General features: G+C 34.8%; 1 protein-coding gene across 2 annotated transcripts in view; it reads left to right on the top strand.

Annotated features, from left to right (window-relative positions):
• Positions 1 to 9,711: 9,711 nt before the first annotated feature.
• LOC142984269 (synaptogenesis protein syg-2-like) overlaps positions 9,712 to 12,768 on the top strand; it is a 434,810-nt gene continuing 431,753 nt past the window's right edge. For both annotated transcript variants that reach the window (XM_076131746.1, XM_076131747.1), the window contains exon 1: positions 9,712 to 9,987. The gene's annotated coding sequence lies outside the window, so the exon portion shown is untranslated. The remainder of the gene's footprint in view (positions 9,988 to 12,768) is intronic.

The raw sequence follows: 12,768 nt of genomic DNA, 5'->3' as shown, positions 1-12,768 counted from the left end.
CGAGCCACTAAACTGATATGTTATGTTCGTTCATTACTATTACTTGCGATGCTAGACAGAATATTAATATCTGTTCAACATATTGCTTTACCAGCTTTTGTTCTTATAATTTGGTTTGATATTGACCTATATGTTTGTAGAAAATATTATTACTAGACACTTATCATACTATCTAGAATAACTCTATGGTCTGGGCAGTAGTGTATGAAACTACCAACCACGAGATTCCATTGTATTTGACTTATCTATTGCAAATTGTAATATATCAACTTAGCCTTTCTTCCAAGCTATGTTGGAGTCGGCTTCCAGGCTCACTGGATGCAGCTGAATACCATTGTTTAACATGGAACGACTGCCCATCTGACCTCCACAACCCAGTTACCTGGGATAACACGACACCCTTCGGTAAGACTGGTTGTCAGACTTTCAAGCTTCTAAATACTGTTAACTACTGTAAAAGATCTTCGAAAATAACAGCCGGGACCCACAATTTAACGTGCCTTCCGAAACACGGAGGAACTCATAAGATGGTCACCCATCCACAGGACAACCTCGGCAAAGGTTGCTTAACCTCAGAGATCGATCCGGCGGCTGTTGTTAACTAAGCCACGCGCTCCTTTCTATTGCAAATTGTAATATTTAAACATTTTTATTACTAAAGGAGGCAGTACGCATGCGAAACAGAGACAGGAGACTGAGGCATGAGGCCATGACAACAAACTGCGACAGTTACTTGACTTTAAATAACGCATATGAAACAGTTCGCAAGCGAGACTGAGTCAGAAGACCGATCGTAAGTAAAGTTGCGGTCGTAGAGGAGGCGCCCGTAGCCAGTTGTGCTCACCAGTCGGTAAACGATCTGTGGGTTAAGACAACCTTCACGCGGTCATTCCGCAGATGGGTGATCACATAGTGATATTTGAACTGGGCGTCGCCGTGCTTTGCAGGGCACGTAGAAAGTCGGTCCCGGTTGTTATCAATTAAGATAACTGTCGTAAAGCCACGTCAAAAGCCTAGTGGGCGGCTTGAACAACTTTGACGCTAGGTTGACCACTAACCATACGATTAGTAGTAGAGTCTCCAGTCGCGGTCCCATGTCTCCTCCTGCCTCTTTACGGCTTATTTGCTGAACTAATTGTGATGAAATTTAACACGAGGATTGCCGAAGAACCCGTGTAATTACTAGTCTACTTATTTTTCAAATCTTAAATGGCTTAAACTTTACAGCAAATTAATGTTTTAATTGTTGTAAGACTATTCTAAGAAGGGACTCATCTACTTTTAAAGGGTTAATAATCGAAAAAAGATACCAAATGACATTAACCTCACAATTAAAAATAATTACAATCTTATCTCAAGCGTGAACAATATTTTAAATGCAAACTTTAATTAAGAAACATTATTATCAGGCTTTTATACTTCAAATTTCAATAAAGATAAAAAATACAGTCTTTGGAGTAAAATCTTGTAATTAAAAGGTTTCTTGATTAACAGGTTAAATATGGTTAGTTTTTATCAAAGTCTTTGTACGCATAGGCGCTGATTGCCTCTGTGGCGTGGTCGGTAGTGTATGCAACTGCCGCGCAAGAGGTCTTGGGTTTGATTCCCGAGTCGGGCCAAAAAGTTTGCTCTGAGTTTTTTGTTGAAAATTTCTCAAATATTATAGTAAGGTAATAATAAAGAATAGTATCATAGAAATTTCTGTGGTAAGTACTAAGAAATAGGGGCAAGCCAATTGGCATATACTGGGCATGTTCTAAATTCGGGACTACTATATAATTCGTATATAAATAACAAAAAGATCAATAGCTCTTGGTCAGACCTAGGTGTCGAACCCAGGTCCCCGTGTTTAGAAGTCGGATACACTAAAGTCTAGAACTCTAGACATTCTACATATATCACTTTGGTTATTACTAAACCGCATGAAAATTCGTTCAGTAGTTTTAGAGACACACAAACAGACAGATACGGTAGCGGATTTTAATTTATAATAATTATAACTAGGTACTTAATTATTTTCATACATACAGCCAAACTAATTGCTGTATATGTAACGCATTTCTTTTTTTTTTTATTTATTTCAGAGCTCTATGAATGCAGTAATTGAATATAAACATGTTAATCATCCTAATAAGTAAACGTAGTTATACATATTACAAAAAATATTCCACCCCAGTGATTAAAAAGGCCAGATTTTCTAAAACAAGCCAAATTCTTCCGCATTCATTTGTATATACAATTACATTAATTCTCATAACTAGACATTAATTACATTAATAAAAACTAACATATGTTTATTTAATACACGGTAAAAACGGACGATGTTTATATTCTCTTTTACGGTACAGTCGTTTCTGAGGTTTGTTGACATAGACGGACGTAAATATTATTAGCTTTCGCCGTATGAGTCGTTTCAGTTAGTGTTTGTGATGTTATTGACGGAAATAGTTGTCAAATAGATAATTTAGTTATCTTGTTATTATAGTTCAATATTTTTAGATAGAAATACTCATTATTGTGTTAGAAAAAGCAGTTATTACGTCACATTAATTTAGAAAAACTTAAGTTACTCATTACTATTTTTTTGTTTTTACTTGAATAGTTTGTCGATACTACAGCAAAAAAGAGTTAATGGCGATATTTTCTATAATAACAATCAACTTAAGTTAAGTTCTTTAAAATACTTCTTGAAGGTATGCATAGTCCATAGTCCGCACTTAGCCAGCGTGGTGGACTCAAGGCTCCTTCCTTCATTAAATTTCATAGGACACCTTTGGCCAGCTGTGGGACTGCAATAATACTTCTTTATCGTGCGTCTCACGAATATTTGTGTTTTATATGTGTTGATGTAGGATCAAGAACATAACAAGATGATTCTATTACGAAAGGTTACGAAAGGAACCGTCTATATTTAGCCTCGGTAAAAGGATATTTTGTAAACAGTGTCTCGATGCATCGCGCTTGTTTTCTCTTTGATATCTCCTATTGATAGATTACGATCTAATCGACTGTAATGTACAACTTCATTAGTCGCATCTGAAATTAGGATTTTTGTTCCTTGAAATAAAAGGTATTTTTGGTAATTAAGAAATCTGTCATACTTTGTGCCTTGGGAAGATATCGTAGATAGAATTAATACTTTATACTATCAACATTTACACATATACTTAACAACGATGAAACGTACGTAGTACAGCCTGGTACAGAAACGCTAGTTCAGCCAGACTCATAATACTACTCACCGAGGTACAAAGATCAACGATCTCAACTTCTTAATTACGGGCAATCTCTAAGAAATCCTTAACAAGGAAACTCAGAAAAGGCTTTTCGGCCGGACCTGAGATTTTAACCCGAGACCTCTGGCGCGGCAGTCGCATACACTACCGACTGCGCTACAATACAAAGGCAGTCTTTCAGATTATAATTGTACCACGAATGGTGTCAAAGATACACTCCAATCAAAATTAATACAGAGCAACTTTCTATGACAAAATTCTACTAAAAGGCATATTAATTTCGTCTATGGGGTTCCGTCTATTTGAAATATTACTCGTTAAAATTCAGTTGCAGCGTCTTTAGAATTGTCGGTAAAAGTAGGGAAATAAAAGCAGGTAGGTACTAAGTCAGCTGTTGTACCGACAATAATTGTACCTAGAAACACTGCAACTCGATTATAACGAAACAAATAGACGGTTTTACCCCATAGACGGAATATGCCACGCTGACCTTATCCTTACCTTATAGGTGTTTTTGGTCCAAAATCCTTTTATTCCTAAAACAAATGTGTTGTTTACCTAGAATGTTAATTCGGTCTAACTTGAGACCTAAGTTAGTAAGACCAAGTTTCGAGTGTTGAGACTTATCGAACTTAGCAGTTAAAACCCACTAAGAAGTTTTAAGCTGTAACAAACATACTTACTTTTGTTTAGCTTTTGAAGGGTTAACAATTTTAGACTAAATATCTGACTGTAGAGTAGTTTTCTGAGGGTCAAAGATATATGGAAAAACACTTACTGCTCTTGTAATTTTTAGCACTGCACTGTTGCGTATCGACAGTTTGACATTTAAAATACTGTAAAACCTGTGGTAAAAGTTCGAAATAAAAGAACGTTCGGACTTTTACCATTGAGAGTTAGTAAATCTTAGGTTTCCGGAAAATAGTTCCTACGACGCCCGCTAGAGGGACTGAATCGATTGTCATACAACATTAGCTAGCCGGTTGTCGGTAGTCGATAGTGGTAAAGAAACGCGGTAATGCTCTTGTGATCTGAGCGGTTTTGAATGCAACTGATAGTCTGAGGTTTGATTCCCGACATTTCCCAAATATTAAAGTGGCAGGTACTGTTGCTTTTATAAAAGTAATCAAGAAAATAAAATATTTTTAATATTCGGACTACAAATTCTAGCTTTTGGTACATTTTTGGTAAATTTTATTAAAAGGTGAACTTTTTATATCGAAACGCTAATAAAACAATCGCAGAAAAAAAACACTTATCGAATTTTTGGTAACTTTAGGCTTACACATTTAGAGTCTTAATACATAAAAATTCACGAACAAAACTTAGTATAGGTATCTTCTTTAAAATGCTCAAACCCTGTTATAATTAAATCGATTATTCAGTTCAGCGGCGACGTACTGCCGGTCCGTCATTACTAATGCACCATTACAGGCTTTAACCACTTATTATGGTGGATATAATATTGAGGTCAGTAACATTTCAAGGTAAAATAAAATATTTCATACACGAGGCAAAATTAATCCACTCAAGTTAAATTTTTAATTTGTCCGGGAATAGAACTTGGGACTTTAATTTTAGGAGTAGATAAGTCGGCCATCTTAACCATTGCACTGTTGTGACAAAATGTAAACAAATGCGCAACGACGATTGTTCGATGTCAATAATATCAAATTTCAAAAATGGAACGGTAGTCAAAACGTCACTTGTGTAGGGTGAATTGTCCAGTTTTTAGTTTTTGTTTCGAATATTAAGAGAAAAAAAAAACTATCGATATATTTATTTGTAGTTTACGTACATGGACATTATCATTATTTAGTATGGGTCAAAATTTAATTGACATGCTGCTCCGAACTTAGTCAGTAATTGTAGGTTTATAAAGACGTTTATTGTATACCATAATAATACTAGACTAATATTTATTTTATTTTATACGTAATAACAGTGTTTTTTACTGCTTTTATGTAAAACATAACGAGTCTCCAACCCACTTTTCTAGTAAAATAATATTGATGCAGGTATTCTCACACGTTTATAGATACAATGTTCAATTTTAGAAATTTAGCGACAATAGCGAGCCTACTGCCGTTTACCGAGTACATGATACAATTTTCGCCTGCTATTCAGAGCTAAATAACTATCGCTGGAATACTGAAGTTTTACTCAAAATTCGGTAACGCTAAAAAACATATTTTGGCTCTCTCAGTATAAAAGAAAGAAAATGATAAATACAATTGTACGCAGTTTTAATTAAGCAATAAATTCGTGTTTATTTCTAAAACTTCTAATATTTTCGACCACAACTTCAATTGAATGCCATTTGTAGTTGCCAATAATTAACTAATTCAAAACTAAACTGAACGTTTCAAACTATCGCTGCAATTCCATTCAATAGTAATTCTAATCGTGCATTCATCAATCTCAACAAACCACCGTCATTTGAATTTGAGACTTTGAAATACCCTCTTATTGCGATCATTGACCAGAATACCTTGACCACTTATTGAAGGAGTTATAGGGTTGTCAGATCCTCAAGGCCCCATGAGGATCCAGGAGGATCATCCAAGTTTCCTGATTTCCTGGACATTTCTTGAGCCACGAATGGAATCAGAGTTTAGATGTCCGGTCCAAAACTACACTAAGAAGGAATGACAAAAAGGAACGTAGCTTTATCGTTGCAAAAATAGTATTTTTTTAAATTCCGGTACAGCAAAACAAAATTACTGGACCCGGGACGATACCTGAAATTCCGGTACAATGCCGGAAATCACGGGTGGCAACCCTAGGTTTATGGGAGAGGCCCAATGCCCAGTAGTGGACAATTACAGGCAATTTGACTGATGTGATATACATACAATCTGCAGCCCATTGATCGAAATTAATTCAATCGTGAATGATTGATGTGATTGTAGTCGTTTTGTTGTTAGTTTTTGATTACGGGTGTCAGTGTTATTCTAATTTATAGTATAGTTTTGATTTAAATTGCTATGTGAACGGCTAGTTGTCATTGCCAAATATATTGTACACTATAGTTATTGGTATAAAGTGTTTTTTTGTTCACAGTGATACTAGTTTTCTATTGTACATAAGGTATTAAAGTGGTGGTATTTGTGTTTGAAAATATAATTATTCTGGCTATGTCATACTATTACTATGATGGTAGTTGATTTAATTATATTAAGTATTCTTTGAAATGCTTTCTAAATCATAGAAGAGGTTAACAAAATACCAGTGTCTAAGATTTTTGTTTCAAATATTCTGTCGCAGCATGGGAGAGGTCAACAAAAACACCAGTTTCTATGATTTTTATCAGACATTAAGTCAAACGTAAGAGCAATGAAGAATACTTTACGAAGAGGAACAAGAGAATAAAGAACATAACAGTGATACGCGTACTTATACGGCAATAAAAACACAAATAAACTTCGCATTTTAGTATACATACTGTATAAAATATGGGTCATATTTCCATAAAATATATCACAGACCTTTGACAATTTTATTTATACGTTATCAAATAAAACTCATAAAACATCTTTTGACGTATAAAATTGATCTAAATTTTTATGCGACGTAGTTTTTTATGCTTTGAAATATTGACATTTATAGAACTATTATTATGTGTAATTATTTTCAATATAGATTTATGAAGGCAGGTTTTTCGTTTAGGAGAAGTGAGTATAAGATCATTGTAAGGTCTAAGATGTCTAAGATGGCGCAACTGTATTGCATGTCCTCGATTCAATTCCCACGGTAAGGAATATTAATATTTACGTGATCCAAAACGGTTAAGATCTTATCTTATTATAATCGAAACTGACATATTTAAGCTTATTTTGTTTAAATCTAGAATGATTATATCAACTTAATCACGCAATGAAACTTACGTCCCATGATTTAGTTTTTTGCACCGCCTCTTGGTTGTTTCGAATGCCGATAGATGGCACCACACACCCATTATTATTTAACATTACAAAACGTGGGAGTATAATCCCCTCTGCTTAATCCTCTACTGAATTACAAACGTAATTATGCTATTATTATAATTGTAACAGGATCCCAAAGCGAACTGTTACATTAGAGATACAATGTAAACATTGTGTCTCTAATGAAAAAGGGTATAAGTCTGATTTTGACGAAATTCAGTCAAGTATACCGAAATGTTAGAAATAAATGCTCTATTGATTGGTAAAAACAGATATTGTTTGTCTTTAAAAATGAGTAAGTTATCAATTTTCAAAACGGAACGCTGTGCACTCACACTAAAAGTGGGATATAATTAAGTCCAATCTAATTTCTTAACTAATTTTCGTCAAAATTGGACTTATATTCTTTACCACTAGAGGCAGACAGTGGGTGGATGTAATAACATCGGATCTCAGGTGTCGATTAATTCGTATCAAGTCGAGTGAAGGGTATGGATCGAGTTTGAGAGCTCTTCGTGTAGTTGCGTTAGCATTTCGTGGATATAGTTTAGGTGCACCGGTGGGTAAGGTTTACTTTAGATAAGTAAATTGTTCTGAGAATTATGGAGATCGGTTCGTTGTATTATTAGGTCAAGTACTTTTTGAGAAATATTACTTTCCTACTTATCGGCGTATCAAGTAGCGCCTACCCCTATAAAAATGTAGGGGATTATAATATATAATATGTATCACTTTCTTACTTTTATTACAATATGTACAAATAGCAATTTGTCTTGGTTATTACTCATACAAATATGCTACCGGAAGTTTTCAGTTCACAACCAGATTTTTTTTCAAATGTTCACACTTCTTTAATCATGGAGATCAAATGTTTCAAGTTTTGGGAATACGTTTTAAACTATGTCAGAAATAATACATCTAAATCTTTGAATGGAAAAAAAATACACATATTTTATACTTTTACTCAAACCAATTGTATGCCATAAGCCTCAAAATAACACTAATAAGTGAACCACAAACAAAAAATAAGGCAATATGCAACAACAAAATTTGCACGACATACAAGATTTTATGCACGTTGCTCGTGTCACTCACCAAACTTGTCTCAGTGATATAAAAAAGTTACTTTATATCCCACCGTACTGTGACTTTTCCTTACCCAAATGCTGTAGCTAAATGGTTCATAGCAGAATATTCTTTATACCAAAATATGCATTGTTTTTGTGCAGTCTTTTCCTCTCGGTTATTTACTTATGTCAGCCAAGAACTTATGTTTCCAGTTTTATATAATATAGGAGACGAGACTGCTATTTTTTGGCACAATAATCGCGTTTCTGGGTTGTGAAAAACTTAAAATGGAAATCTTGGATATTTATTCCTCGAGAATTAAATTAGGAATAATGTTTGAAATCGCTGAAACCGCTTTTGGATTCAATTGTGTTAAAATACTGTAATTTTATTATTATTACTGTTGGCGAAACGTGATTTTTTTAAAACTTCTCTGCCTACATACAAACATAGGAACAACAGATACAAAGTACAACAAGACCCAAAATAAAGATTGGTGGATTGTACAAAATAATAATTGTTACGTGTGGAAATCGAACCCACGACCACCCGACGCAATGGTAGCGGCGTGGCGACCTAAACCACTGCGCCACGGAGGCAGTCAAATTAATTATTTTAAAACTATAAAAACTATTATGAGTATAATTTTATAATAGGTATCATATATTACTAAAAGTAAAGGGTTAATTGAAAACAGTTTCTAAACTAGATATTAAGCAGATACTTTTGGTGTATAGGGACACTCACTAAAGCTTAATGATAAAAACGTCTGGAAAGTTAAACGCTACCAAAGAGATTTCGATATTGACTCCGGCTAGATAGCCTGCCGTTATTTTTTATTATTAAAATACTTCAAAAACTATTCGAACAAAAGTATCATAATCATAATTTTCTGTTAACTACGTACATACTTAAATAGATCTACCTACGTTTTTCAAACGTAACGGTAATTGGTAGGTAGTATTTCCATTAAAAGGAAAAAAAATGGAACAAAACTTTCTTTAAAACAAAAGGCGAATACCCTGCTCAGAACCAAAGTTTTTTTCCTGAATTATTTTCGTCCGCTTTTTCGGCAACACGCGAAAACTACTAACTGGATTTTCGCAGCGTCAAAGCGTCAACTTACGTCATTGCCCAGCTTAAAAGCCGAAGTAGGTTACCATTTGTTTGAAGGCACAAAGAGAAATGTATAATTTTGTAACAAGAATAACGAGAATAACACATCAATAATTCAATCAACACAACTCGAAACACTTATTACGAAATCCCTTCATTAAATATTTATAACAAAAAAATATACAATACAAAAATGCCCTAAATATTAACAGAAAATTTTAACAGATTGCATTCATCAGGAAGCCAACAGTTGGTTACACCCTAATTAAAAATTCGAATTTGGAATATCGACAAACGCCGCTCTATTTTTTTTGTGCGAGCTTACACGATGTGGCAACGGCGCACGTCAGTCGAGCTTGCTCGCTCGTGGTGTGTGGACGCGTAGCTCACGCTACTCGCGGTCTCTTCCCCGAATTACGTCGATCGTAAAATTGAAGCTAAACAGATGGATTTCAGTGTTTTAAACATTGAGTGAAGTTTTAGCTCACGAATGGAGCATTTTATGGAGTTTGGTGTGTGATTAAAATGTTTTATTGTGACGGGATTATGTGAAATAAGATTTACTAGTGCGCCTATGGTTTGTGTTTGACTTGGCTGTGTTAAAGAATTCAGGGAATTTCTGTTTCTGTGCAGTATAACAGGTTGGTTTATTTAATTTGTGTTTTCTAGTTAGCTTGCGTTATGATCTGACCGGTCTAGTCGTAGAGGGCAGTGATCATGAAATTGCCTATCGGCCGTGCGATTGCCCGATAAGCCGTGGGACGCTATGTACGTTAGGTGTTTGTTTAGGCCGATTTTTCGAAATCCTTTACGTGTCTATCGCTGTAAAAGGTGGGAATATCGTTGAAAATGTTCGTCAGGTGTTTCCAAGTGTTTCACGTAATCCGCAAACGGAAAATTTTGATACCTACGGTTTTAGGACGGCAGTAACGTGTTGTAGGCCTAGAATATTTCGCTTGTATTTATTTTAACCAAGGCCACAATACAAAGAAATATATCGCTTAACTGACGATTGGTTCAATGGATAATCAGTTTAATTATTTTAAAATGTCTGTCGAATGGATAAGTACCTAAATGTTAACTAGGTTTTTAATTACGTCTTTACAGGGCTAGTAAGTTGTTACCGCAAATTGAACCAGGACGTAAATCTAGCCAACTAGTTTAATCAAAATATAGACCTAAAATAGATTATCTATTTCGCGTTGCTGCGTTAGTAATCAATAAGTTATTAACCAAAGTAATTATAAATTACGTGCTAACAAGCCGTTAACGTGAAAATAATTAAAAATCCTTATCTACTAACCTGCTATAATTATTATCCATTCATAAAAAGATAGCAACGAACAAGCAAACGAATTTAAAACAAATTCCTTTGAATAAATATCTTGGAGAACGGTATTTTAATTAAATGTACTGTATTTTATAGGTACCTACCTACCTACCTATCTTGTAATTGCAAAATTTAAACACTGCGTAATAGTGTAGATATTATTCTAGAACAAAAAAGTACGCATGTAGGTACCTACCTAGTTAGGTATGTAGGTACCTACAACTACACATTCAACTCATTTCTCTCCCACTGCTGGGCAAAGGTACCTAGTTCGAAGGGATCTTCCTGCAATACGAGAGCATTCGAGTCTGAATCTAGCATGTTTTTAATGCGAGTTGGGGACCTAAAGTTCTTTCAAGAACTGTGCTTAAGAACGTTGAGATACCTACCTAGGTATGAAGTGTTTCATCTCGACGTTTCCCTTTAACGCTATGCAAGTGATAGTTAGGTACCTAGGTATTTCTAATAAGTACCGTAAAACGGGGTGAATAGAATTCGCGGGGTGAATAGAAAAAAAATCAGGAAAGTTTTCAAGCCCAATGTTTGAGTACTCCTCGTTTAAGAATTTTGTTCAAATTTGAAATGATTACACGTCGATATCACTTCTCTGCGGTGTCATAATTGTTTAAATGTTTAAATTGATATTTATACCCAAAAAATTGCTTCAAAGTCAACCGTCCTCGAATGCCTTAATGGTCCATACATTTTTTTCAAAACTTTGGATTTAAAGTGGAATTTCTTTTCTAACGAGTTGTTTGGAGTGTTTATCTCTTTAGGTGTATATTTATCTATAAAGATACAATATTGTTAACTGAAAAAACGTTTTAAAACACAATTTTTCCATTCACCCCTTTGGTCGTTTCGATTCACCCCTATCGCTGGGTGAATAGAAATTGACCATTTTTTTAATGAAATATCGTAAAACTATGCATATTTTTGGACAAATATGGTTTTAACTCTTTCTTCATGGCGCCGGACATGATATAAAACAACCTGACAATAAAAATAACAAGTTATTCGCTACAAATTTTTAGGACAAAGTTGAAAATTGTTTCTATTCACCCCGTTTTACGGTACACATAACTTAGGAAAGTCATTAATGTGTTAGGTAGGTACCTACCTACCTACCTTCAGTTTGAACTCTCGACCCGCGCATGGTAGGTAGGCGTATACCGAACTCATTCGGTTATCTATCAATAGCACTGCGAAGAGAAACGAAATTATGTTATACCTACCTACGTGTCATGTCATACCTAGGTAGCATGTAGTAGCTATGCATAATAGTGGTTTCATTGCCACATAAATTATGGAGCAAAAAGGATGGAAGTACCTACCTACCCCCGGTTTCTGAGGTACGTTTAGCGGTAGTTTATCCATTCAATAGCGTTAAAACTCATATAAGAAAACGCTACTGAATAAATAAACTACCGCTTAATGTACTCAGAAACCGGGGGCTAGAAAATTATTAATTAATATTATGGTCCTAAGCCCTATGTACAAATGTACTTCACTTTACATGTGGATTGAACCCGGAACCACATGATAATAGGTGTTAGTGCCCATGAAATTATTAGGTAGGTAGTTACGATGCATGTTACGAACGTATCTTGAAAATCTATCCAAGCATTTTATACACTATCGGCTATAGGTAGCCTGTTCCTAGGAATGGCTGTAAAAAGTTTATAAATAAATAATTCTGCTTCTTTCCTCTTTGTGAATACTGATAAGCAGACTAGAACATATACCTACCTAGCTACGGTTCTACGGGGTTTACGAAATAGTACCTAGGGTAAAGCACCCAGTAGTCAGCCCCCAACCAGTAGTCAGCCTTTACAGGCTTTAAATCCATATAATTAGTGTAGAAAATAGTAAAGACCAATAAAATAATCATTAATCGAATCTGTATAATCTTATTGACTAATATGCACAATTACGATTCGATAGCATGGCAGGTTGACGTGTTACACTCATTCTTATGAACTGCCATGAAAGACATGGGCAAAAACGTCGCCATTGCTGTTTTTTTGTTATGGATTCGTGTTTTAGTTTTTTGCATGTTTTTAAATGAATTTGATGCAATATGGAACGAATT

The sequence above is a fragment of the Anticarsia gemmatalis genome, chromosome 26 (genome assembly GCF_050436995.1).
Source record: "Anticarsia gemmatalis isolate Benzon Research Colony breed Stoneville strain chromosome 26, ilAntGemm2 primary, whole genome shotgun sequence".
NCBI lineage: Eukaryota > Metazoa > Arthropoda > Insecta > Lepidoptera > Erebidae > Anticarsia > Anticarsia gemmatalis.
The sequence above is the reverse complement of the archived record's forward strand: the minus strand, read 5'-3'. Positions and strand labels throughout refer to the sequence as shown.